The sequence below is a fragment of the Zonotrichia leucophrys genome, chromosome 1A (assembly GCF_028769735.1).
Source record: "Zonotrichia leucophrys gambelii isolate GWCS_2022_RI chromosome 1A, RI_Zleu_2.0, whole genome shotgun sequence".
In the NCBI taxonomy this organism is placed as follows: domain Eukaryota; kingdom Metazoa; phylum Chordata; class Aves; order Passeriformes; family Passerellidae; genus Zonotrichia; species Zonotrichia leucophrys.
In genome coordinates, this window is record NC_088170.1 from 55,831,552 (window position 1) to 55,858,082 (window position 26,531).

General features: G+C 36.2%; 1 long non-coding RNA gene across 1 annotated transcript; it reads left to right on the plus strand.

Moving 5' to 3' along the window:
* The first annotated feature begins 20,112 nt into the window (after positions 1–20,112).
* On the plus strand, positions 20,113–25,846 carry LOC135457958 (uncharacterized). The gene is made up of 3 exons (XR_010442808.1): positions 20,113–20,186; positions 23,328–23,447; positions 25,482–25,846. It is a non-coding gene; the product is annotated as an uncharacterized LOC135457958 (long non-coding RNA).
* The last annotated feature ends 685 nt before the right edge of the window (positions 25,847–26,531 follow it).

Genomic DNA, 26,531 nt, shown 5'->3' on the forward strand with positions numbered 1-26,531 from the left:
TTCCCTTGAACAACTTGTTAAGTCACATAATCTTTGCCCATTTCTTGTCTTGTATGATAGGAAGACACTGGTTTGCCCATTATACACTTTATAATTAAATAATAACTTTTTGCTAGTAACTTGGAATGCATAAGAACTATCTGAGGGCAAATTGTCACTTCTCAATGTACTTACTGTGTCTAGGCCCACAAGCCCAAGGTGAGTTCTTGACTTCATTTGAAGTCTTTTAATTTTTCCAGATTTCTTACAACAACCAGCCTATTTAAGTACAAGGGCAGTGGCCACTCCAGTTTCCTTCTGCACACAGCTGGAAACCCTGATAAAGCTGAAGTAATTTGACAGCAAAAGTCTTCTCCAAAAGAAACTGAGACACCAAAATAGAACGGAAAACAAAACCAAAATCCAATTAGAATAAAAGTCCTTTCCCAGGCTGTATTATTTTTACTGAACACCTCTTTCAGGGCTATTTGAACAAAATACATTATTTTATTTTGCTCTTGAAGTAGTGTTTTCCTTCTAGCTCCCTACATGTCAGCCTCTACAGAGTGCAGGTTTATTAAGATGGCTACAGAGACAGGCCAAAACAGCTTGCTTTTGTATTAATGAGCTCCTTCAAGACATATTTTCACAGGTTTTCCAAAATGCTAAATTATATCATGATTCTGATGAATTCTGAAGTCATTCTATTTTGAAGCATAAAGATTTGTGTAAATGCATTCAATATGCACTGTAAAAACTGGCAAAACTAGTAGTTTGAAGGAAAAGTAGAACATATTATTCTAAGGTCACATTTTTAAAACCTTAAAAGGTTCTATCTTCTAGGATAGTTGTATTCTGAAATATATATTCATAATTGAAGTAAATTATACAGTGTATACTGAAAAGAGTACACTGAAAATGCAATAGAAGTAGCATGGTCTGGCTGTCATTAGTTATTATTAATTTTGAAGGTTTTGACTGTCATGCTAGCACCAGTACGCTTTGCCATGCATAAATAAGAAAACATCTGTAAATTTTTTTTTTTCAAAATTCATAACAAAACAGAAACAAAGGAGAAAAACAGCAGGTACTTTTTTGTTAACATACAGAGACTTCCTCCATATGTTTTGAAATGGCATTTTTCTGAGTTGCTGTGAACTCCTGGAGATCATGGCCATGGAGAAGGAGCAGGCTGGACCCTCTCCCCTTGCAGAGGGAGTAACCTGTGGTGCCTGGAGGAGCCCAGACAGAGGAACAGGAGGCCAGAACAGGAACTCTGCCAAAACTTGCTCAGTCTTGGACATTTCCAAGGACAAATACACCCAGCTGCCTGCAAAGGCTGCACTAGAGACAACTGAACAATTACTGAAACAACCCTCGAAGTCACAGTCACTGCCAAATTACCTGTGGCAGGCAGCCCTCCTCCACCTTATTTTAGAGTCAGTATTTTTTTACTTCTCAGTGGTAATAACACCAGGATTAGTCCCTCAATATTTTAACTAGATAAAACTAATTTCTTTCATTCTGTTATGTCTTGTTAAAATATTAACTTTTGGGGATTTAGGGAACTTCTCACAGACAATTTCCATAATACCTAGTGCTGGGATCAACCACATTAAAACCAATTTCTCTTTATGCTGCTATAAATCAAATAGAAAATGCAATTTAATGTTAAATTTTTAATGTTTTTAAAACACTCATGAGCCAATCATTTAAGATTAGCCAGCAACACTTAAACAATCATTCATTCTTCTTTCATTTATTACATTTTCCAATAAAACAATAACTAAAAAGAAAGGAAGCACTATATTTATAGGTATATAAAAAGAGGGATAATAGGGGCCATTGAAATGTTTCATTCCAGCATCAGTGTTTTACAAAGTATTATAAGTTATTGTTGCTTATATTGCAAATAAATACTAAATTACTGAAATATTAAAAATAGTGTTTATAAAAGAACATGGATCACATATGGGTTTTATTTTCTTTGGTTTTTTTTCATGCCTTTCTACAAAACTATGAGAAGAACTACATATATGTTATAGGAAAACAAATATATAATTATTTTCTATGGAATCATCTCTCCCCTTTAATATGTCTACTGCTTTTTAGCAACCCAATCTTATGTTTATATTGTTGTAATTCATAGAAACCAATGACTTTTTAAAGAACTTTCTACATGTTATTGATTTTTTAAAAGTATTTATTCATTACTTTTCTGATTGAGTATAAAATTATAATGAAAATTCATCTGCCTTGAATCTCTATTTTACTTGGTAGTAGAAGCAAAAAGTAATTGGAATTAAAAAAAAAAAAAAAACAACAAAAACCTTGAGTGTGAATAGAAAAGCCCCCCACCCATGGAATAGCTGTGCTAAAGCAATTTTTTGTGTGAGTAAAATGTTTAAAATCCCATTAGGCCTCAAGCTCTTAAATGAAATTTAAGTCTCACAAAGACCTTTCCTTGTTCTCAGGAGGGGGTGATTTCCAAATATATATATAGCTAGTGTCAGATTAAGTTCTTAATGACTGAATTTTTCAGAAAGTCTGCTAGGAATATCTTCAATGACATTCAGCAAACGGTTGTTAAGGAGATCCTTCAGTTTCAGATCTAGCTATAAACTTTTTACACATGATCCTCAGTGCCCTAAGGGGATTCTTTGTGAGGTCAGAGTCTTAGCCAAAGTTATTTGAATACTTTCAAATTATATGCATTAAGTAGTAACTTGAAAACCTGACTACTTAAAGTAAGTGCCATCAATTTTTATCTTGAATAATGGCCTATGATGCTCATGTAGTTATTTTGCAACCAGTATTACATTAAAATCCTGAAGTGTTCTTCACAAAGTCACATTTTATTCTTACATGAGGCTCCTGCTGTGAGCAGAATTCTTTGCTCACACTCTATTTCCACAGTCATTGTAATAAACTAATTTTGCTGTCACAACAGTCCAACATATCCAGAGGTATGCCCTTTGGAATACAATTTTCCAATCATGAGGGGAAAGAACTGATTTTTAAAAATTTTAATTAAATCTAGATAAAGTTTCGATCTGGTCCCTCCCCAGTTAGGAATAGCATTTTCAATTTGATTAACAAATTTTTGAAAGTTATCTACCTGTCTGCTAATTCATTTATTACATTTGCATGTACATTTTTATACTGAAAAGTGTGCATATTTCATTATATTTTCACTGAGATGGCCAGTTTACTAAGGATGATCACAGAAGATATTTTAGTGATGTACAGAGTTGACTAAGTAATTAAAGAGGGCCTACAAGAAAGATGGAGAGGGATTTTTGACATGGCCAGGTAGTGATAAGATAGGGGTAATGGCTATAAACTGAAAGGGAGTAGGTTTAGATTTTATATATTGGGTAGAAATTAATTATGGTGAGGGTGGGAAACACTGAAACAGGTTGCCAGAAAAGTTGTGGATGCTTCATCCCTGCAAGTGTTCAAGGCTAAGCAGAATGGGGCATTGAACAATCTCTCTAGTGAGAGTTGTCTCTGCCCATGGCAGGAGGGTCAGAACCAGAAGATTTGGAGGGTGCTTTCCTACCCAAACCATTCTATAATTCTATTCTATGACTCTGTGATTATTCATACTTAATCAGTTGAGAAACAAAAGAATAAAGCTACTTATTTTGTTTTTATATGCAATGAAGCCTACTAAAAGAAATAGCACTTCATATTCATGAGGTTCTTTTGCACTTTTGATTTAATTTTCTGGCTTTCAATTTATGGTTGCTCCCAGGTTATTATGCTTTTCTCTCTCAAAAGACTTGGCTAACTGATCTTACTTTATTTCAGTCCCATAAGTTGACTCAATACTGTGCGTGTTTTATTCAGTCATCCAAGTTCAGGTTCTTTGTTAAGAAAGTTCTTCTTAGCCTCAATTTCTCTTTTTCCATGCCCATTAAAATTTGGGTTTATTTTATGCAGGTTCATATACCATAGCAAACAGACAGCCAAGCTCCACTCCCAGATCTGGAATGGTCTCCTTGCTCCTCCATGCCTAGAGACTGACAGAAGTTGCTGATGAACACATTAAAGAATTTTTTTTCCTTTAGAGCTCCTTGATCAAGGTGTCATGCTGTACATCAGGGCTAAGCATAAAGCCAAAATATTTCTTCTAGCAAACCTTACTAAAATAATAATAAAAAACCAGTTGCGCTTCTGCATTATAAAGATTGGCATTCTAAATAATACAGTAGAAATATATCTAAATAATACAGTAGAGAGATATCTAATTCTTGTAATGATGTGTTGTATCAACTTTTAAACTTGAATCCACTGAAAATATTTTGAGCTCTGAAATGCATGTTTGTCTTAATTCTGTCTTTTGAACAACTCTCAAGAAAATGTACAGAAGATGTATCATGGCACAGAGACCTTGAATTTCAACAGAAGAGCACTTTTAACATAGTAGATGGTGATGCCTAAGAACTAAAAAAAGGAGTTATGTAACTGACAGGAAATTTAGGAAACGAGAACAAGGAAAGCACTGTGAATGTTCTTTAGGAAAATTAAACTGAAGTGTCATATCCTTTCATTTAGTAAAGTTTTATTCTATTAAATATAATTATTTTCCCTTCAAGTTTTGATGAAGATGAGGTTGCTAGGAAACTCCTGATTTCAGGTGTACCTGTGTAAATACAGAGTAACTCATTTACACTGACAACTCCTGGACTGAAATAAAAACAATTATGGAGTAATTTTAATGTTTGTTCATGAGTAAAATAAGGAAATATTGTTACAAAAGAGACAAAACTCATCTGTCGTCTCCTAGTCTCAAGTCAATATCTGTAATAAGTTATGATAAATTAGATTTATGCCAACCTTGCAAATCCCTGATTCCTCCCCAGTAGACCTGCACTCAAGATTGCTTTGGAACCATGAATCCATGATTATGGCTCTTACTGATCGAATTAATCTGACAGTAATATTAAGAGATAAGTGATTATTCTCTGTGTTGTAGGTTCTAAAGGGATGATGGCAACGAAGCTCTCCTCACACCGATAGTGCCTTTGATAGCAGTGCCTGAGTACCTGTTTACTTTAATGGATCAAAGGGCATTTACTGCTTGTGTAAATGCTACTGTGACTGTAGCACTCACTACCTGTATCTATGCAGCAGTTTGGTATTGACTTGCTGGGTGATGATAATGAGATTACGCCTTTCACATGTTGGTGCAAGTGGCCATAGGTGTGGCCAATATACCTTCACACACACCCAAGGATCTATCCAGCATAAGTCTATAAAAAAAAATCATCTCTCTACTAAAATCCCTGCCAAACAATGCTGCCCATTGCTGCACCAGTGACTTAAAATCAGGTCTGCTAGCAGAATTCATTCATCTTTATTTATCACAAGAAATAAATAGAAGATAAGTAGAATAGGATTTTTATTATATCCTTGACAATGATGGAAATATATACTATCCTAATAACAAAACTGCTTCTGTCTTCCTCTCAGGAGACGACCTAGATTATCACTTTTGTCTAGGCCAGTCTCCCCTTAGCTGAGAAAACCAGCATTGAAGGATCATTATAGTCTGTTGCCCTCAGCTGGTGCTAAGAGAAATGCACACAAAAAATCAGCTTCAACAGGGGACCTGCTTTAGAGCTTGGAAGGCTGTGTAACTCCCCACCACCACTGGTTCACTTTTGTTTGCTTAATTTTAGCAAGAGCAAAGAGATTCTAACATGGAATATAAATAACTGAAACTTTTTTTTTTAGGATTTTATTGACTAGTAAACAGAGTTTTATGATATTTTAGATCTATTTTTTTTTTTTTATATGGTGATAGTGTGGCAAGAGATATGGAACTAAAACTCCAAGTTGTATGTGTGAAAGTAAATTTTTTCAGTAGTTGTAATTCTGGTATAGGTGATGATGAAGGTTGTGCCTTTATGCACACCCAGCATTCTGAAAATATGAACCCTGTAACTGGTCCAAAAATTAGACAACAAGTTATTGGCATAGATATAATGCAAATGTCTGGTTTGAGAAAATGGACGTGACTTGTAGATTGATCAGCTCCTGGCCACCTTCACAAATAAGTATTTGAATAATGGTTACAGGAACTCTAGACATGGGTTTTTGGACAGTTCTCAAGATTCCCCCAGACAGCTCCTGCTATGACTAATCTAATTTATGTGTTGATTAACACGCTGCATAAGAGCCTCCAGAGATTCACAGGTAGCTGCTGCTGCACAGATTGTACATAGCTAATTGTAAATAGAAACCATACCCAAGGATGAAGAAATTGTCATTTCTAAGTTGTAGAGATGTTTGAGAGATGTTTTTTCTGCAGTTAAAACATCTGATCCCATGTGCTGGGGCAGATGCATAGTAGAACAGCTGGTTTATAAAAATTGAGTAGAACAGTGGTTGGGAAAGTCTCAATCAATGCAGCTGAATGTCACAAGAACCCTTTCAATGGAGGCCCCCATGACTGTCCCAACAGCAGCTGACCATTTGGTTTGGGAGACCTGATTACCCTTCCAGTAATTATTCTCTGCCAACATCAGAGTAATAATTCCTTCGGGGAAAGCACTCTGTTGCTCTTTGTGCTCTGTGTTTTCTTCAGAAGGGTTCCTCAAACAGGTGGCCACACACTGCTCAGCAGCTCTGTCAGCAGGGAAATGACTCTCTGACTCTCTAGACCCTCCTGAGTGATGAATGTTGTATTATGAACAGTGCCCATCTACCACAGGTGTAAAACATATGTCATCTACATGTTACAAAACTTCCCAGGCCTAAACTGCACACAGTGGAGCAATTTTGTCTGTGGACAGGACTTGAATTACCTTTGCATAGGTAATGATCTGCATGCCTTGCTGTCATTAGTCACACAGTTCTCCACCCAGAAATTCAGGCCACTAATGGTGCTCAATCAAAAATTGATGTTTTATATGTGAGAATGGCATTTTCAAATGCCTGAAGGGAAGAGATTTGTTCACCTTTTTTTGTTTTTTTAAGGAAAAACGGAACTGAATCTCAATTCCTATCATGTGACAATCAAGGGTACATTCAATTAGCTATGAGCTACTGCATTGCCAGGAACAGCCTGAACAAGAGTATCCCAAATGCCCTTTGAATCATCCTGTCACACTGTAGCCTGCAGCAGGATGTTGTGCAAGGCTGCCACGAAGCCATCCTAACTGCAGATAACCTTCACTTTACCTAACATTATCCCATCTTCTGTTATGGGATGATAAAACATTGATGGAAAATACCTTTATACTCATGTTTCTGGCCACAGTTAGAAACGCTGCTTCCTTTTGCTATTCCATGTATTATTTCCATCCTTTAAGCACCCACTAAAGAAAATTGAAGGCCCCACTGCAAGAGTACTTGGCCTCCCAAGGTCTAGTGTCAGGCATGCCTAACAGGATAACTCTTACAGCAAGGAAGTTCTCTTACTCGAACAAAAACCAAAACAACAACAAAAAATAATATAAAAATAAAAAAACTGCTCTGTGGCAGATTGCCCAGAAAGTATCTTTCATAAGGCCTATCTCTACCAGAGATATACCCTGTGTCACCAGTACTGTCATTCTGACATGTCCTCTAGGCATTCCTCTAAAGGTGGCTCTAATGATGCACCAAGGAGCTGGGAATCCTTAAGGAGTCTGAATATTTCAAATGTATTTATCCAAACAGAGACAAAATTGACACTGCTTGCATAAGCAAAGTCATCATGCTCATGTTTATGTGTCACTTGGGTCTGAAGTTACATTACAGAGAGCAATGTGCCCCTGGTCCTTTGTGTCTCATAGGTGATATGGAACTGCCTACTTTTCTGTCAGACAAGTTTTAGTCTGAAGAGAAAATGTCTTTTCCACAGTAGGCTCGTCTAAGATTGGCTTCTTTCTAACAAAAATCTTTGGAGAGCTTAAAAAAACAACTATGTTATCTCCCAGAAATTATCAGATTCAGATGGGGTTAACAGCACAGAGCAAGCACACTAATATAAACCCAGGGGAGACTCGCAGTTCCAAAGTAAATGGCTATATTGGCAAATCTGTGTATGAAGGCAAGATCATCTAATCCCTCACTAAAGACCTATATCAGTCTCCTTCCCTGCCCCACACCAGATGGTACCAGCAGTGCTCTTGAGATCTCTGCCCAGAAAAAAGAAGGAGCTGGTCTGCCTTCACTGCGTGAAAAACAGCATGCCTGCAGTGGTTCTATATTTTGTCTCTATATTCTGCTTTATATGATGAGTGCCTCAAGCATAACAAAGTAGTAATGAATTTAATTCTCCTGAAAGTGGACTGGACATTTCAGTATTGGCTTATTGGCTATTCCAGCTGTGCCATCATGCTCTTCCTGATTGAATTTAAATGTAAACTGAAGGGACTGCTGAAATCATGAGAAGTTGCTTATGGAAGTCTAGACTATCTGGTGTTGCTGCTACATGTTGCCTTAGCAATCAGTCCCTGTGACAAACAGTTCTGCATCTGATGGGTTGCAAATAGACTGCTACACTGATCAGTATGATAGCTATTGCCATCTCTGCCACCATTTCCCCCATAGGGTTAATGCTGGAGGCACAGAAGAGAATTGCTTCTGAAACTTTCATCTCACTGCAGTGTTAAGCTCTACTGATGATGGCTCTTGATTGCCAGAGCCTGCTTTACTGCACTAAGGAGCATTTCAATGCAACCATGAGACGCATCCCTTGTCACCAGGGAATTCCCAATTAACCTGCTTCAGCAACACTTACAAAAAAGCTATAGGCAGTCGATGGATTTTATCCTAATTAGAGGTGTCTTGACTGTTTCTGCAATTAATGTTATACCTGCTGAACATGAACTGGGGCTTGAACTGAACCAATAAATTTACATCTGTAAAGTGTACATCAGCTGTTGGTGGAAGGGAAGAACCTTTCAGAACACATCTTACTGGTTTGGACAAAGTGATTCTGTATGAAACAAGAATACAGGCTAGAGGGTGACCTGTCTGTCACATTCCTAAGGTCTGCTTTGCTATCTACTAACATTCAATCAGCACTTCAGCAGGAAGGGCAAGAAACACAGGTAATTCAAGCAGGCCTCTCAGAAGGTGTGAGAGCTTTTATAAATGAAGTTCATTTCAGATACAGAAAATGCCACAGATCTGAAGTAGGATTTTTTTTTCTGGTTGTTTTTAATTGACATTCAAAGGTACATATATGTTCAGTTCTGACACATTTTTCTTATTTTTTTGAATTATTCTTTTCCTCCCCTCCACCATTCCCCCCAACACCAAGTGCTATATATATATTTTTTTTGTACAATATTTTACAAGGAAAAGAAGAAAAGAAAAAAGCTGTTGTTCCAAAAATGCTCAGCTGAAGATCTCCAAGAACGTAGTCTGTTTAAATGTACCCTTGATATGGGAAACATTATCCCAGGACGAAAAGGCACCATTCAATATTTGAAGGCTGTCGTCTCTACAGATAAGAGGAGAAGGAAGTGGTTAAGCAATAAAACTTTTACATACCCAGTAAGCAAGAGGAGAGAAGCAGCAATGAGAATCAGAATTTCCACAGTTTCTTGAAGCTACAATAAATGTCTATGAGCAAGTAGGCAGATGCAGTGATGTTAATAAATGCTGCAAACAATACCTTTGGTGAATACAGAGCTCTTAATCCTGATTATAACCAGGTTGCCAGGTTGCCAGATTCACTTCTTAATTATCTTCTCGTGTTGTATAAAAGTACCATCTTTTTTGTAACCTTCACTACTTATAATCCTGTTGGTTTAAAGACATCAGCAGTCATTTAAACCAATCTCTTTTTTTTTCCTACATAAAATAATAATGGAATGACTCAGAACAACTACAGCTCTTTTAAGAATAAGAACATTATATATTTTAAAGGAATTGACACCTTTCCCTATATAGTGAAAACACAGGGTGCTTCTTTTTCCTTGCCAGTCTGTATTCTGACAGCATACCCACAGCTTACCATGTCCTTCTCCAAAGTCCCTATTTTTAGGTCATTCCCTGCTTGGTTCAGGCCCTCGTCTGCTCTCTGCCAATTATCTTAGGCCTAGATGCGCAAGAGTACCCAAGACATAAAATATCTTCCATGTTGAATGGCACTTGACATTTAAGAAAGTTAATTAACAGGTGTTCATATCAATTTGAAAATTTTAACAAAATCCATCTCCATCTCTATCTGTGATTCACTAAATTCATGCTCATCTGTTTTTATACAGTGGTTACAGAAAACTACACATATTCCAATGGTTAAAATGCTGATTAGTTAATGACTATTCATTATTTCTAGAAAGCCTAACAGTTAACCATCAGTAGAAAAAACTAGGATGGAAACTAGGGTGGAAAATTCTGTGTAGAAAATTTATTATCAGTATTTTCATTATTTGGAAAAACATTCTACATACAAAATCCAATTAATATTTATGAACTTATTATTCATCCAATGCTTGCCTACCATTTAAACAAGATAATTTTAATATATAGCTTTCTTGGCCATTGATTACAAGAAAGTTTATCCGCTCAAACCATAATAAATTTTCAAAAGGCAAACTGACTAAATTTCCATATATAAATCTCTGTGCAGTAAGCAAGTACCTTTCTTCACTGTGGCCTAAAATATACTTTATTGTTTCTAGATGTTCTATACTCACTGATTAAAAGTATCTTAAAAAAGAAGCTTGAGCTTTGTTCATTCAATGTTTTTTTTTTTGCTTCATTGCTTAAGACACCTGTGAAAATGGATAAATTAGTCCTAAAACTTACTTTGTGAAATTTTCATCTTTTTTGGGGATGGGATAGTGAATTTTGCTGCAGTACATGGCTTTACACAAAATCATAGTTACTACTGACATCCTAGAAATTGTTTTGGTAGTCTTCCTTGCTCTGTATTCCTGTTCCCTCTTTGGCCAAATGCATAATTTGGAACAGGTTCCATTTGAGATTACTTCCAATTTGATTTTTCTTTTCCAATAATTTGAAACACCCTATGGAAATATGTTGTTTCTATGAATACATATGCCAGTGAACTCCTTTTCTAAATTATTTCTGGGAAGTGAATAAATGAGGGCAAAAGGTCAATAGAACTAAAGCTGGTTTGCAACTGAGATTTATGTTTATCAGAAAACGTTACAGCATTTTTACAGATACAGTAATTAACAACATTTAATAATACTAATAGTTTCTGTGTTTACTCTGTTGACTGAAACAAGCTCAAAGGTATTATTATATAGATTATTTGCCTTATTGCAGAACGTCTGCTGGAATACAGAAACAACTGAGTAAACCAGGGACAGAATTTGTGACTGATGCGACAGAGTCAGAGGCATGGTCAGCTCTGACTCACTGTCCCTTGCTCCACAGTGGGGAATAACACTCCTCATTATAAGCCATCTCCTGGCAATGTACTTCTGTACAAATTCCATCAGTTTTCCACCTATTTACTGTGGTCTGTGTACGATTATGAGTTTGTTTTCATTTGTCAGCAGATCCTGAAAAAGGAAGACCTTTAAAAATTAGAGCAATAAGGATTTATGAAGTAATCAGTTTCATAGACCATGAATGAACAAAGATCCCCTCAATACAGATCTTTTGATTTTATACTTTTCATTGCCGTTCCAACCTGACTTCATGTCTGAGTAAAGGTAATTATTGAGAATATGAGAGTTCAAATCATTCAATTCTTCTGGAAAATCAAACCATGAGGATCATTCTTGTCAAATCAATAATGACCTGAACTTCTCTGCCATTGTCTACACAATAGGCTTTTATTTTCTTACAAGATATCTGTAATTTTCAAAAGCTGCTGGTATGCATTACTTTTTCTTGCTGATCAAAAGTACACACTGTACAGCATTTACAGCATTCAAAGACCAGGTCCCATTATAAAGGACTTTTTCCACTTTGATGAACACAAGATAGCATTTATTAAATCACAAAATAGCATTGTTAAAATAATATTAAGGGTATAAATACAATCAGTGAAACCCAATGAATCAGTAACTTTTTTTTCTTTCTGCATTATTTCTAACACACTAGGGTTTAAAGGTAATGCAATCTGTAGGCACACAATGAGTTATTTCCTGTGCTAGACAGTAGCTATTATTACTTCTGGGATGTAGTAAGGGACTGAAATTATTTCATAGTATAACAGGAGTGTCAGTTGGAGTCTCCTGCTTGAACCTGGGCTATTGCCAGCAGTGCACAGCTCTATCTGTGTCTGGCAGAATCTTCAAGATGCCCAGGAGAGACATTTCACAGCCTCTCTGTGCAACTTATATCAGTGAAGTATTACCTACCTTGTGACCTTTCCCCCTCTCAGTACCCAATCTTAGTTTTTCAAGCTGCAGATTGTTATCACTGTAACAATTTTGTTGTTGAACATTGCTGCAAAGAGTTTGGCAAGGCGACCATTTAAAAAAAAACAAACCAAACATACCCCAACCAACCAAAAAAGCAGCCTTGATACATCTGCTCTGACAGCACAAACACTGCCATAAATAGGGGCACAAAAGTAGGCTCTAGTGCTTGATATGTTGGCATGTCCCTTTTTTTTTTGGTGGGCAGAACAAGAAATGATCCCTGAAAATTCATTCTTGTGTGGTTTTTCTTTCCCAGAAAAAATATGAATTATTACTCAAAAGTAACCACATTTATGTCACTTTCGTTAGGGAACTCACGATACTTAAAATTTTCAAAAGATAAATAACAATCACTAAATAATAACAGCACTGTTGCGATGCAGGGCGTTAGTAATGAGAGATGTTAGAAAATGGTTTTCCAAGCAAACATAAGACTTGGTCTCTACTTAAGAAGAATATGTATTTATGTATTAAAATTAACAACACTGTACTTAAATGAACATTAAAAAATGCCTGAAATCCCTTTTGAGCCTGGAGTAGAATGAAATGTATTCTTAGCTAAGCTCTAGGATTACTAGATATTCCTTGAATTAAAAGTGAGTATTTAACATCCTTGCAGTTCTTGTATTTCTGCTAAACAGCTCAGAAATCGAATTTAATACACAAGTCCTAAGTCATAAAGAGCAGAAATACGTACTTGCCTATTTTTAGTTATGAAACAGATAAGTTCATTTGTGAATAAACTGTGGCACAATATAGCAAGTTATAAATTCCTCCAGAACTTGATAATTTAAAGTAAACTAACATCTGAAAATACGACCTATGCAAATGTCTTAGCTGGAATACAATACCTGTAGCACAGTATTGAAATCTGTAGAGATCACAACAGAAAACATGAAGTGTGAAAGGAAACCTTTGGGACTTGTAAAACAATATGTTAAAATATTCTGAAGTTATAAATAGCTCCATGGTTTATCTTTACTGAAAGGGGACTCCCAGAGATTGTAATAGAAGATGAATCAACATTGTTGACCTCTTTTCCAAAATCTGTTAGACTGCTCTGTTGGAAAACATAATACTCCATTAATAATTTTTTACAACTATAATGCTTTAAATACATAGAGGGAAATAAAAGATGTAGCATATTGAACACATAATTATCTATACAAAGTAAAGATCAGAGGGAAAACTGAGTTATTATAGTTGAACTTCACATATTTGTTAGTTTATAAATACATTTATCAAATATAGGTGCGAATATGGAGTATTAACCTGGCTGATGGATGTAAGGCACAAAAGCTGATTCAATGAGACTTTTAAAAGGGTTTACAGTTGTTCATGTACTCTTAATTAAATGCAAAGGACAAATACTGACAAGATATTCAAGAGGTAAAAAAAAAAAAAACAACCCAAAAAAAACCCCCAAAAAACCCAAAACAAAACAAAAACTCCATTGGCAGCATCAGAAAATCAGATCACTTTGTAAAAAGGTTTACCACTACATTCAATCAACATAAAACATTCTACAAAGCATTAACTTGACCCATTCAACCACGCAAACTCCAAGCCCATGGAATTGTTAATTGCATAAAAATTCAGAGAAGAAGGCAGTAAAAGAAGAAAGAAACAAATATAGCTACCATTCCTGTTTCCAATGGTGTTCAGCTGACCAAGGGGAGGTAGGATCAAGACACGTGCTGGCGCTGCTTTGTGCTTTAAATACCCTTGGCCTTCCTGAGCCCTTCCCCCAGCTGGGACTTCTGGTCATTTGGCCACTGAGGAGCTGGGTTAGAGGCTCCAGGGGCTGGTGTGGATCATTGCCCATGGCATTCCAGGGATTTGCATTTCCTGCCAGCCTGGGACACTGGCTCTGGGGCTGGGGTGTTTGGGGCAGGGCACTGCCAGGCCAGGGCAAGGCCTGACCTGCGCCTTCCCCAACACACATGAAATGCTTTGAGCCAGCAATTCTTCCAGTGTCTCACAATGGAAGAGGTGATCCAATGGTTGAAAAAGTAAACTCTCATCTCTCTCTGCAAGAATTGCCAAGAATACTTTTTTGAGATTCCCTAGAAAACCACTAAATGTAAGTCCCATTTTGGTGATTGTATGACTAGGACATGCTACAAAGTGATTGAAACTGCACGAAGAAGACTTTTAATGTCTTGAAAGCTAGATCCCTTGTGATGTGAAAATATGCAAAATTTTACTCTTCTGAATTGGATTATGTGACATGTATCATGGTTTTTCATTTGCTTTTCTTTTTTGATTGCCTTCAGGTTGGTTTTGGTGGTTCAATTTGCTACAATTGTAAGCATGAAAAGCTAGTGAGATGGAAAGATTTTGTACATAAACTTCATAATATGAACTTTGTGTTATTTATACACAGTCGTACGTAAGCATCATATAACAGTTTATATTCAGCTCTTGTTGCACAGAAAATTGTATGCAATCCGTAATACAGAAATATTTGTTATAGCTTCTAGCATTTAAAACTTTTACTGCCCAAAGGTTTTAACTCTTCTCTTCCATAGAGAAATGTAATTGGTAATTGCCTCAAAAAAAGCGCTCTGGGAGCCATTTTTCATTTCATGGATAATTCAGAAGCCCAGTGATTCTAGTACCAGTGGGTTTTTTTCAGTGTGTTTGTATTGTTATCCCCAAGGTGTTCCAATTGGTAGGCTGAATATTTCATTCCCCAGCATGCATTTCTGATTACCACTGACTTGTTTGATTAAGAATTTAGGAGAGCTCCTTGTTGAGGACTGGTTTGGCAGATTACAGAAATTATTATAGGTAAAGCCTCCACACAAGCTGTTTGGGTTTTTTTCTATCCTGTCCCGCTTCCCACTGCAGGTGTTTGTCTCTGAAGGACTCTGCCTCTCATGCCTTTCCTGGTGGAGTGCTCTGACCAGGCACAGAACTGCTCTGCCTCTTCATGGACTCAACCCTCCACCCCCTCTGCCTCTTCTATACATCATCTTAATCACCTTTGAGGGATTTTCAAGGATACAGAGATGCTGTAGCTTCACATACTACCTTAACAGAGCTGGGCCCAGATTAGCTGCTTTTGAAATCTGGCCACAGCAGATCTCCTTGCTGAATAACCAGGCTCTGAGCTTGAACACCTCTTTCTATTTTACAGGCTTGAATTCCTTTATATTAAAACACTGGAGTTTTCTGTGACACTGCTGTGTGCATCAATACAATGTTCTCACCATGGTACTGCAGCCAGACATATTCCCTTTTTAGCCCAATACAGAGCAGCTCTAACACCTTCAAAATGTTGCTGAAGACAATACAATTGTTTAGCAGTTGTGCAAGATAGCTAAAACACAAACATATCAGAAAGACAAAAGTGTAATTATAAAACATCTTATGCTGTTAGTTTTGAAAAAAACCAATCACATCCAAACAATATAAACTGACTTTCCTTGTACTGAATTGCACTATTTGTTTTGTTCCTTTCAATTACTGCACAAAGCTTTGGTTAGACATAGCATTGTAATACATTCATGCTAATTTTTCAGAGTCCTTTCCACAGCCTAATTTCTTCAGTGAATTGCTCACTTTTTTAGAGGTAGCAATAAGCATAGATTAAAAAGTAGAGAGAGCTATATATATGCAGAAACAAAATAAAGTTTGTGGAAAAGCTTACAGGCAGAAAATGCATGCCATTTTGTGATAAGAAAATCCTGCAAAGTTGTTTTGATGAGCCAACGAAGGCAAGTTAAATGGTGCTGGTCTTAATTTGTTTCTATTGTCTGTTCCAGATTTCTAGTGTAAAATTGGACCTTGTTGTTGGTTTCTCTATTTACAGTCACATTTTCTATTATGGATAGTTAAGGACTGGTAGTATTTAATGAGCTGCTGTCTGCTTGGCAGGATGAATCGGAAAACCTTCCTCAGGAATGGAGAAAGAGAGCCACAGCCTCTGTGGTGTCGGAGGAGTTTTAAATAAAGTGTTTGTCACTATCCACTGACTTTAAAAGTCTCTTGCATACGCAAGAGATTAGCTGAAAATCAATACAAATGGAATTAGGAGAAGAACAGAAAGAAAGAGAGAAAAAGGACAGAACAGGGGAAGACAACAAAGCCCTATAAGAAATGAGGGTTCTGGATTTTAAACTGGCAGGGCTTGACCTGCTTCCCAGAAAAGCTCAAACTCCTGGGCGGCTGCACAGGCTGATATTCACCAGTCCTTCTACTGGGGATCAGCCTCTCCAGAGACAACTGGTTCTGCCAGGTGTAGCCTGGATGCCTTGAGTGAATTGAGCTTCACCCACTATAACTGGATCCAGCTAGATCCATCCATGGGCATGTGACTGTTTATTGCTGCTGAGCTTTACAGCTCAGAAACCATCCCCTGCTTGCACAGGAGCTGTTTTTTGCAGTTCCGTGTTAAGTGATGGCTAAATGTAGAGTCTTGTATGATCTTCATTCTTGGGATCATTAGCTACCTGAGGCACTGCCTGAATTCCAGGCTTTGAGTCTATTTCATGTCAGTGTCCTGCCTGCTCATGGTTCTCCAAGACTGTGCACAGCTCAGTACAAAGCTTTACTTGTGTTTTAGTCATGTAGAAGGTATAATAGCTTATGATTGTATGCTGTTTTCAGGATTAATCTGTAAATTGCTAGTAAGCGTAACCATGTGAAAGTTGGAGGTCTACTTTTTTAAATTTCGAAGATTAATTTCTGAATTTTTTAAAGGGATGTAAAGTTTTATTTAATAAAAATGAATAAATAAAAAAAGTCTGTGATTAGTACTGATCTAAGCCAATGCCATGTTTTTTTCTGCAACCCTGACAAAGTTTTAGAAGCAAAGTAAGTCCAGTAATAAGTGATCTTGCATTTTTCTCTTTTCCTGTATCTTGTGTACATAAGTCCACTTAAAACAATTGGTGACATAAATGCCGCAAGGTAGAATTAATAAAATGTGCTAGCATTTTCATTTAAAAAATTATACATATGCCTTATGTAAATTTAAATACATGATGACTCATATAAGTAGTATACCTCACATGATGAATTTTCTGCCAAACATTTTCAGAAAGGCAATTAGGCTTGTCAACCAATATGAATATAAAAATATCAATACTGTATCTGCGGTTTTACAGATACACTGGCGTGTGAAACAACACTTACTTCAGAGAACTGTGATACTATTTAATCTTTTAATTTCTATGTCTAAAAGATAAGATTTGAAGCATATTTTACATGAACAAAAGGCAGAAAACCATGAGAAGAAGTCATAAAATATATCAATATTCTTCAAGAAATTTGGTAAGTTTCCTCAAACTTGTACATACTGCTATCAATATAGCACCTTAATTTGAAATGCAGTTTAAACTGCTTAGTTTATCAGACGCCATTACTAAAGTACCCATACAGTGTTTTCCATAGTAAAGGATCTATTCTCCAAATCTCCCTGTGCTTTAGATCAAACATGAACTGAATATTTTTATTGCACGTAGAAATGTTTGTTGCAGTTTATTATTTGAAGTGACGGCTTCTGCAACTCTGCTAGAGCAGATAAATATAAAAGTCTAGAGGAAACATCTCTGCCGTCATCAAAGTTAAAGTAAGGACATGTAAATAGTATAACTAGTGCTGATAAACAAAAAGACTGAAGAGTTTGTCCTGTATAAGTCATAACCTTGATACTAACAGGCAGTCACAACATTAATTCAATGACTAATGCAATGACATTTCTATTTTTTCCATATGTCCTCTTGCCACTGAATGCACAACGTAGATGTGGAGCTGTTATGCATACTAAGATTTTTCATTCTCAAAATGTCACAGTTACATATGAACTTTCTATTTTCCTGTCTGGTAAGTAGTCTACTTAATTTTTGTGTCCTACAGTTCCAAGAAACAGAAGATGAAAATACTATTTGTCTCTTTCAAACATGTATTCTGTTTATATGTTGATATCCATGTTACAAAACACTAGAGGTTTGTTTTTTTCTAAAAAATGGAATTTCTTATCTTTCTTTTTTTTCTTTTCCTCTAGTGGTACTCCGATGTTTTAAGAGTAACTAGTATACACTACCTTGGGAACACAGGGTCCAACCCTATGAAAATTTTATAATCCATAGGAAAACCTTCCTGGGTCCTCTTACAGAAAGCACAGTACTTGTATCAAGTCTGGCTCTACTACACACTAAAACAAGAAGTGCTGACCAAAATATGTATGTGAGCAGGAAATACATTATTCCTCTGCAGCAGAGCTTGGTGGCAATTCTCACAAGCTAAGCATCATTTGAACTGCCACTCGGCATACACATTTTATCATCATGGTTATAAGATGTTTTCTAAGCAAAATAAACAATAGCTGAACGTGCATTCCCTGAAGTTTAGAGAGAAACACAAACAATAATTTGAAATTTCAAAATGATAATTTTCTGTAATTTTTGGAAGAGGAAGTACTTTGCCATGAATACATAGTTTTGTGATAAAGATAGTTGTATTTATAAATGGATTAGAATGTATTACTCAGGGCATCAGGGCCTGGACTACAGAACATTCCCCATTGCTCCCAGGTCATTGTTCATGTCCAATCCCAACTGTATCTAGATATACATATAGGTTCTGCTGAGAGCAGAGTCCTTTGATCACTTTATTGAGCCAAATTACATACACAGAGCACATGTCTGTGTTGCCATATGTTGCAAAATTAGACATACTGGATCTCCTTTTGTCCACATTGTAGAATAATTTGGCTGTTTGGATTTTTTTCAGGTTTGTTTTGGTTTTGCTAGGGCTTGAGATAGCTCTATGTATGACAAAGAATCTGGACATTATCTTGAAGACCGTTCCAGTGAATTTATTTTTCAGCAATTTGAACAGAGAACATATTGAGATGATAATTGCACATTATGGCATGTATTGTACTCTTGATTGAGCTAAATCTCAGTCATACGGTTCTGAGACTGCACCAGTTGGTCTGCGTGTCAGGGATCTTTATTGGGACTGATCTGTTTACTTGTATAGCCATTCTGACTTCATGTAGATTCAGTGCCACAGGCTGCGACCCTCATGGCAACTGGACCAACCTCTAGAGCTCAGAGGACCTGGCATATTTGAGGAGGGCTCCCACCTGATGTAAATAAACTATATAACTGGTGTTCTGAGCTGCCACCTGGCCAATATTGCTGGTTTAGAAAAATTCAGGATTCATTTTGTGTGCTTCCAGCACCTGTCCAAGTACTCATGTGTATTCCTGCAGTACAGGACATCAAGGTGTGTTGGGAAGTTTTTAGGGTCTGCTATGAGAGGAGAGTTGGCATAACTTTGTGGTGTCTCAGAAACTTCACACACAGAGCCTAGTTCATAAACACAGGCTAATATTTTCAACTTTTGGGTTTTTTGGATTTTTTTTATATATACTACCCAGGACAGTAGTACCTTCCATAGCCAAAACCAATGGGCAGGTACACTGGCATTAATGTAAACTTTTACAGCAAAATTATTTGAATCAATATCTCTCTCCACTTTCTAAATCCTTATAAATTTCTTCCAGGTTACATAAACAGTAATGAAAAAAGTTTGTTCTCAGCCCAGTTTAATTAATTAATGAAGTAGTAACCGAGAAGTATTGACTTCTTTCCTGGGCCTGTGGAGGGATGGAATGTAAGAGAATAGTGCAGAAGGCAGTCTCACCCCTGAGGAGTTGCAGCTGTACCAATCACCAAAGATTAGGAACAGGCTGCCCTTAACAGGCCACAGCTGTGTCCAATAAGGTTGAGTGCTACAAAAGAGTGGGTTAGCTGGGTGAGGGGGGAAGTTGGAGTTTGTTGGTCGAGTTGTGAGGAAGAAGGAGTCAGTGCTGCAAGGAGAGAAATCACCTAGAAGGTATGGGATCTTTTGCAATAAGATGACAACATGGGCCATGTTAAATTGAAAACATAGAAATTTGAAGAGATTTTTAGACCCAAGGACTAATTGAAAATCCCAGTTTAAATATTGTCTCCTGATTTCAACAAATTAAATTATTCATAGTGCATTTCTTTAAGTAATTTTAAGCTTCACCTGTGTTCACAACTACTCTTAGTTTTTTTTTTTTTTTTTAATGTAATTGATACAATGCTTACTCCTTTATTGTCACTTAAATATTTAGGAAAATAAGCTTAAGTAACTGTTACTTAAGTAACCCCTGAATGGCTTAACATCAATTTTAGAACATGACTGTAATACTTGTCCAAAAAAAAAAAAAAAACAACTTGTTCCACATGGATTTTAGAAATCTATATAGTAACAATAGTCCTTAAAAACAGCAATGAAAGGGAGTACAGTTATTATCTGGGCTTAGTTTTCACAAAAGTGCACAGCCCTGTAAAGTCATAATTAGACTCCCAAGGGAGTATAAGCAATATCAAGAATTTAGTATGTTCTATAGCATGTGTAAAAACATTTCTCACTGGTTGTTTCTTTCAGCCAGACTAACAGCAGGATTGTTTTAAAGCCTTAAGCAAAATAATTGACAGTTTGCCCTAAGTGAGAGGTTATGCAATAGTCCTGGAACAGCCTTCAATCTTTACTCTGACCCATTCAAGTACCAAAAAACCAAAAAAAGTCTCCAGTCTAATAGGAAAGGAAGTGCCTAGCTTTTAGCTTTAAAAAATTATGGGAAGAAGATAAGGAAGAAATGCAAAGGATATTCATGGTACCAAGGGCACTTAGTGCTTTTGTTTAATTCCCCTTGAGCCTCAGTCATCATCAGTTACAACTTTTGTGTGTATTACATTCAAGGATTGCAGCCTGAATTAGTTAAAGATGTGAATCTAAGCTTCATTGGCTAACCCATATCGAATCCATGTATTTGATTTAATCAAATTTAGTGAAAAGAATTAAGTTAATTCCCCAAATTAAAGCCACTTCACACACTATTTATTTTAAGTTTAGTACATTACTGTATTTTCCTCAAAGACAGACTATAGAGTCAATGTTACTGCATCAAAAAAATGCATTTATAACACCAATTTAATCTTTCAAGTAAATGGTTTTTATTCAACACAGAAAGGATCATCCTAGCAATATCATTATGTATTTTCTCTGCTTCTGTTGTGGTTAACATTTCAACCTGTGCAGAATAAAGAGCATCTGTTTTTGAGACTTTATAACATTTTTTCTAGTATATCCTTAATTTTCATTTCATTTACAGTAAATATGTCAACTTACCATATGTCAACCAACCTACCATAAAACCTCTTGTTTTTTTTAATGCATCCTCCATGTTTCACTTTTAGCTGTCTCTTCAAAGCAGTCATTCTAAGCCATCATAAAAATTATTTTACTGAGGGCCTAATGTGTGGATTTCCCGCTTTTCACTCATGATCCTATCCGGGTCCTTTATACACAAGTGCTTAGAGCAGTGCAGGGACACCCTGAAGGTTTGCTCGGCTCAATAAAAGCTGAAAGCCTCACAGAGTTGCTCCTACTTCTCCACAGTTCAGACCTGCTCTAACACTGCAGCCGTGATTCACAGCTCAGCTCAGAGGTGGTAAAATCACACAGTGACACAACATGAGGTGAATTCCCTCAATTACTTCAATGAACTTGAATTTTCACTAGTCATTGGCTGAATTGATGGATTCACTACTGTAAGAAGCAATTGCTCGGGCACTGAGCCTGGCTCCATGTGTCTACTTATGGCCCCCTGTCAAGGCATTTCACAGAGAAAGGGAGTCACACAGGCTTTCCTCTTCCACTATTAAAATGTCTTCAGAGCACTTCAGCTCATCCTTAAATTCTACTTATGCCAATTACTACTAGTGTTGTATTTTTTTAGTGCAATCAAATTCATTTTAAAGATTTCTTAATTTGGATTTGGGAATTATCTTTTAGCATATACACTACATATTTAAAATAAATGAATATGAAAATTTCTTGTCAAAACATAGTGAAACATCATTAAACATACATTCTCTGTTACAGAAATTGCTGTATTGCTAAACCACTCTCTGAAAGTGTTGCTTCTCTGACACTTTCTGGGAAGATTTTATAGTATGTTGGAAGGAATGCAGTTTTCCTGTAAATCAACGATAATATATTTCTTACAATATCTGTGTAAGCCTAAGGGGACAAAAGATACTCCATGTTTTCTCCATTAATGTTTCCAGCAGTGTTATTGTGCCTGTAGAAGTGTTTACAACACTATAGCATAGGAAGAGCATTATATTTTGAGATATTTACAAGCGTATTGTGAACAAGGCCATATATATATATATATGTGTATCTATTTATATATGTATGTATGTGTACAAAACTACTACCTGTAGCTTACAAATGAGATTGGTCATAAAAATATTAATGAAGCCAGAAAGCATCTAAGTTATCTAATAAAATAAATGTAGTGATTATACAAGAAAGTCTTATGCTTGTTCAACTCGATCCTGCTCTCTCTAACTATGATGTTACACTGTCTGAAAAAGGCTGTGTCCTACTTTGAATTTACTTCCAATACCAGAGAATGTAAAGGCAATGAGATCACATATCCCTAAATTTAAAACTGGCTGGTGTTTCTGCCTAATTATATACTAGAAATATATCACCAATAGATTTTTTCAGAAAGTATTTTAGGAAACAAAGATTTATGTCTGTTTTTCCTGACTGATACATGTTGCACTTTGTGTTCTGGAACTTTTTATAAGTTTTGATAATTTTTTATATTTTTTTTCCCTGATGTTGCATTTATTTTAGGAAACAGAAAATAGACAGGTGTGTGTTATAGAATCATGATTTTAGGTGTGCATTATAGAATCATGATACAGGACACCACTGTATGAAAATAAGCTGTTAGACTACCCAATGGCGCAAGGATGTTTTTTCTGGGCTTTCATATAGCACAGCACTAAGTCTCTTAAGTTGTCTTCATTGCTTAAAATAGCTTGTCAGAAAACAGAAAACTCAGATAGCCATAGGTTACTGGAGACAAGACCTTTAGATGATTCTAGCTTTGGGCATATGAGGTGAATATGATCAGTTATTTTGTAGGCAGCTGTTTCTGTCCCTGTGCCTTCAAGCTCTACCCAGTTGGCTGAGATGTGAACAGAGACCCCAAGGGGTGCAATTTTTGAAATGGATCCAAGCTGCTTGGCTCATGCTGTACTTCATGTAAGTTTTATTTTTTATCATGATGACATGAGTTAAAAATAGCTGGGATGTTTGTACTGTTCATGAAATAGCAAATACTCTGGGTTTCTCACTGTCAAAATTAGACTAAACAAATTAGTCTGACAGCTGTGTTCTTGCTGTCATTCTTTTGAGAACTGGTACTGCTGGGGAAGAAACTGATAGTGGTACAGGAAAAAAAAGTGCATCTTGCTAGACAATGCCACAAAAAAATGGATGCCTTGAATAATTGGTACACAGTAGTCTTAAGAAAATGGTCAGCTCATAGATTAGATTGAATTTTGAATTTATGAAATTGAAAATAACTTTGGAAACAATTGTGAAAATTTTTGTGGGCAGCTGTATTTCTTTCTTTCATAGTACAGTTCTTTCTTACCTTTGTTCTTTCATTTTCTTCTTTTTTCTCCCTCGCTTTTTTTTAAATCAAAATTAATTCCAGCTTAGTATTCACTGCATTCTATAATAAATACATCATAAGGGGAAAGCTAGTCAGTAAAAAATTCAGAAAAAAATGCAATTGGAAATGAAAGACACTTGAATTTAAAAAAAAAACTTTCAGCTGCCAAAAATGAGAAAATTTTAATTAGTTGTTTGATTTTTTTTGTTCTGCTTTTTCTCATTTCTTTTGATTCTTAACTAGTTTTGATTTGAGTATAAAACTCTAATCATCAGAAATTAGAGCAAACAAAGGGTATTTTGCATTTCTCTTACCTTTTGATATTCTGCAGTACATTTTCTCTGGTTTCTTTAGCACTCAGTTTTTGGTTAACTTCCCAAGTATGTCCACAGAGCAAAGTGAAATGACAACCCCTCCATGTCTCCCAGTCCGCTGAGTGATGGATCTGAGACAGTGTATCCAGGTCCGGGGTTCATTGCTAGAGGGGAATGTGCAGCAAATCAGCTGGAGAGCAGCTGCCCCATCTGCGGCCTCCCTAGTCACTGAAAAGACAGAATCAAATCTTGAATCATCCCCAGCTCCATTTATACACTAAATTTCTGACTGCCATTTAACCATTATGGTATTTTTTTTTTAGTTCCAGTAATTTAATTCTCACAAACACCCTTAAGTTTATTATCAATCCTCTCTGACTCATTGCTTGATTTCAGGCAGCTCATGAAATCTCATGGGGTCTTAGTTCTGCATCTTTTGAACAGAAATAGCTAGGCAGTAGTTATTTCAAGACTTAAATAGTGGCCTTAAAATATTTTGACTTCTTAGAATAAACGGATTGCTGAAAAGAATGAGAGCCATAATATTATTTTGCATTTGCCGGCCTCCTGCAATATTAGTAAAATCAAATATATATTTTGCTTGTATTCAAAGATTCTAAATATTCAGTTTAGGAAGATTGGGAGAAGTATCCCTGCTAATATTACTTGGTTTGGTTGAAAAATGCTGAACACTCACTTCATTCTATTTTTTGGTGAGAGAAAACCAAGAAATTAATCTGAGACACAAAATAACCATAAACATATGATCAGATAATGAAAGCCTGTGAGAAATTTTGTAAAATCTAACTGTTCTTTGAGTTTAGCTGGAATGATTCCATTTCCTTGACTTTGTTCTTCATCTGGAAGAAAACAAAGGGAGTTCTGAAACCTATGAGTTCTAAGCTTCATTCTGAAAATGCTAACAGCAATTTAGGAGGCCATTAGGTTTTTGCTATAGCTCTATAATATTTCTTTGTTTTTTGTGGCTGTTTAAAGAAGTAAAAGGTATAGGACTGAGACACATTATTTTTGTTTTGTGGAGAGAAGAACAATCTTGTTGATAATGTACTCGTTTTGTGAAGTATTCTTACTTATTAATAACTCTGATGGATTTACAGGAAGCTAACCATAAAAAGTAATAGCTAATGTAAGATTTGAAAGATTTTGGATGCCAAAGTAATACTAGTTAATTGGACACATAAAAATAAAGCAGGGTAGGTTATTAATTGGGAAGTTTAAATCTTAGTGAAGTTTATTGATTTCTTAGTCATCCCTATGTTGTTACTTTCCCCCCTCTTTCTGCAGAAATACTGGGAAAATTAAGAAAGGAGAAAGAATTATGTTTTATCTGGAATTCTGCATCTACTTGAAGCCTGTTCTTCCTTCCATATGAGAGTGGTATTGCTGTCTTTACATGACAGGGCAAACCGGTTTTCAGTGGATTAGGTACACTTAAAAGTGTCTGGCTCTTTGAGAAGAATGGACTGAAATCCTATGATTCCTGGAATACCCTCATTGGCTGCTTGTTAGAATGTACTGGAAGAGTGACTAAATCAGAAACAGATCTGAGTCTTCAAAATTCTTCTTTTAAAAATTGGTTGATCCAATTTTAAACAATTTTTTGGAGCCAACTTTAACAGAAACATATAATAAAAACTGTATGGAAAACAGTTTGAGAATATGGATGGTTTGGAGAGTTGGTTTTTTTGGTTTGTTTTGGGTTTTTGGGATTGGTGTTTTTTGTTCTTTTTTTTTGGGGGGGGGGAGGGGGTGGTTCTGGTTTTTTAAATAATTTTAAATGAAATTAAATCTTTCAGAAATCCCCAAAGGCTCCATATGAGTGACCATTGGAGTGCAGCAACCAACAGGCTATTGGGTTAAATTAATGAGGCCATCACCATAAAGTAATTATCCCCTTCTACTCAGTGCTTTTCAGGCCAAACCTGGCATACTGTCCTCAGTTTTTATCCCCATGATAAAAAAAAAAAAAGAAAAAGATCATGGACAGGCTTTAGAGGATCCAGAAAATGACTGCAAAGATTATCAAAGGACTCTGAAGCCTGCTAATGTGAGAAAAGAGGCTGAGAAATCTGGATTTATTCAGCCTTGAGAAAAAAAGGCTTAGGGAAGGACTTATGACCATGTTCCTGTATGTAAACAGCAGCTAAAAAGATGGAAACTCCCTTTGTACAAGGAGTCATGTGGAACACATGAGGGGTAATGGGTACAGGTTACTCCTGGGAAAACTCTGGTCAAACACAATAGGAAATTTTTTCACAATGAAAACAAAGAGACATTAGAATAATCTCCCCAGGGAAATAGTGGATTTCCTGGTGTTGAACACTAAAGATTCAG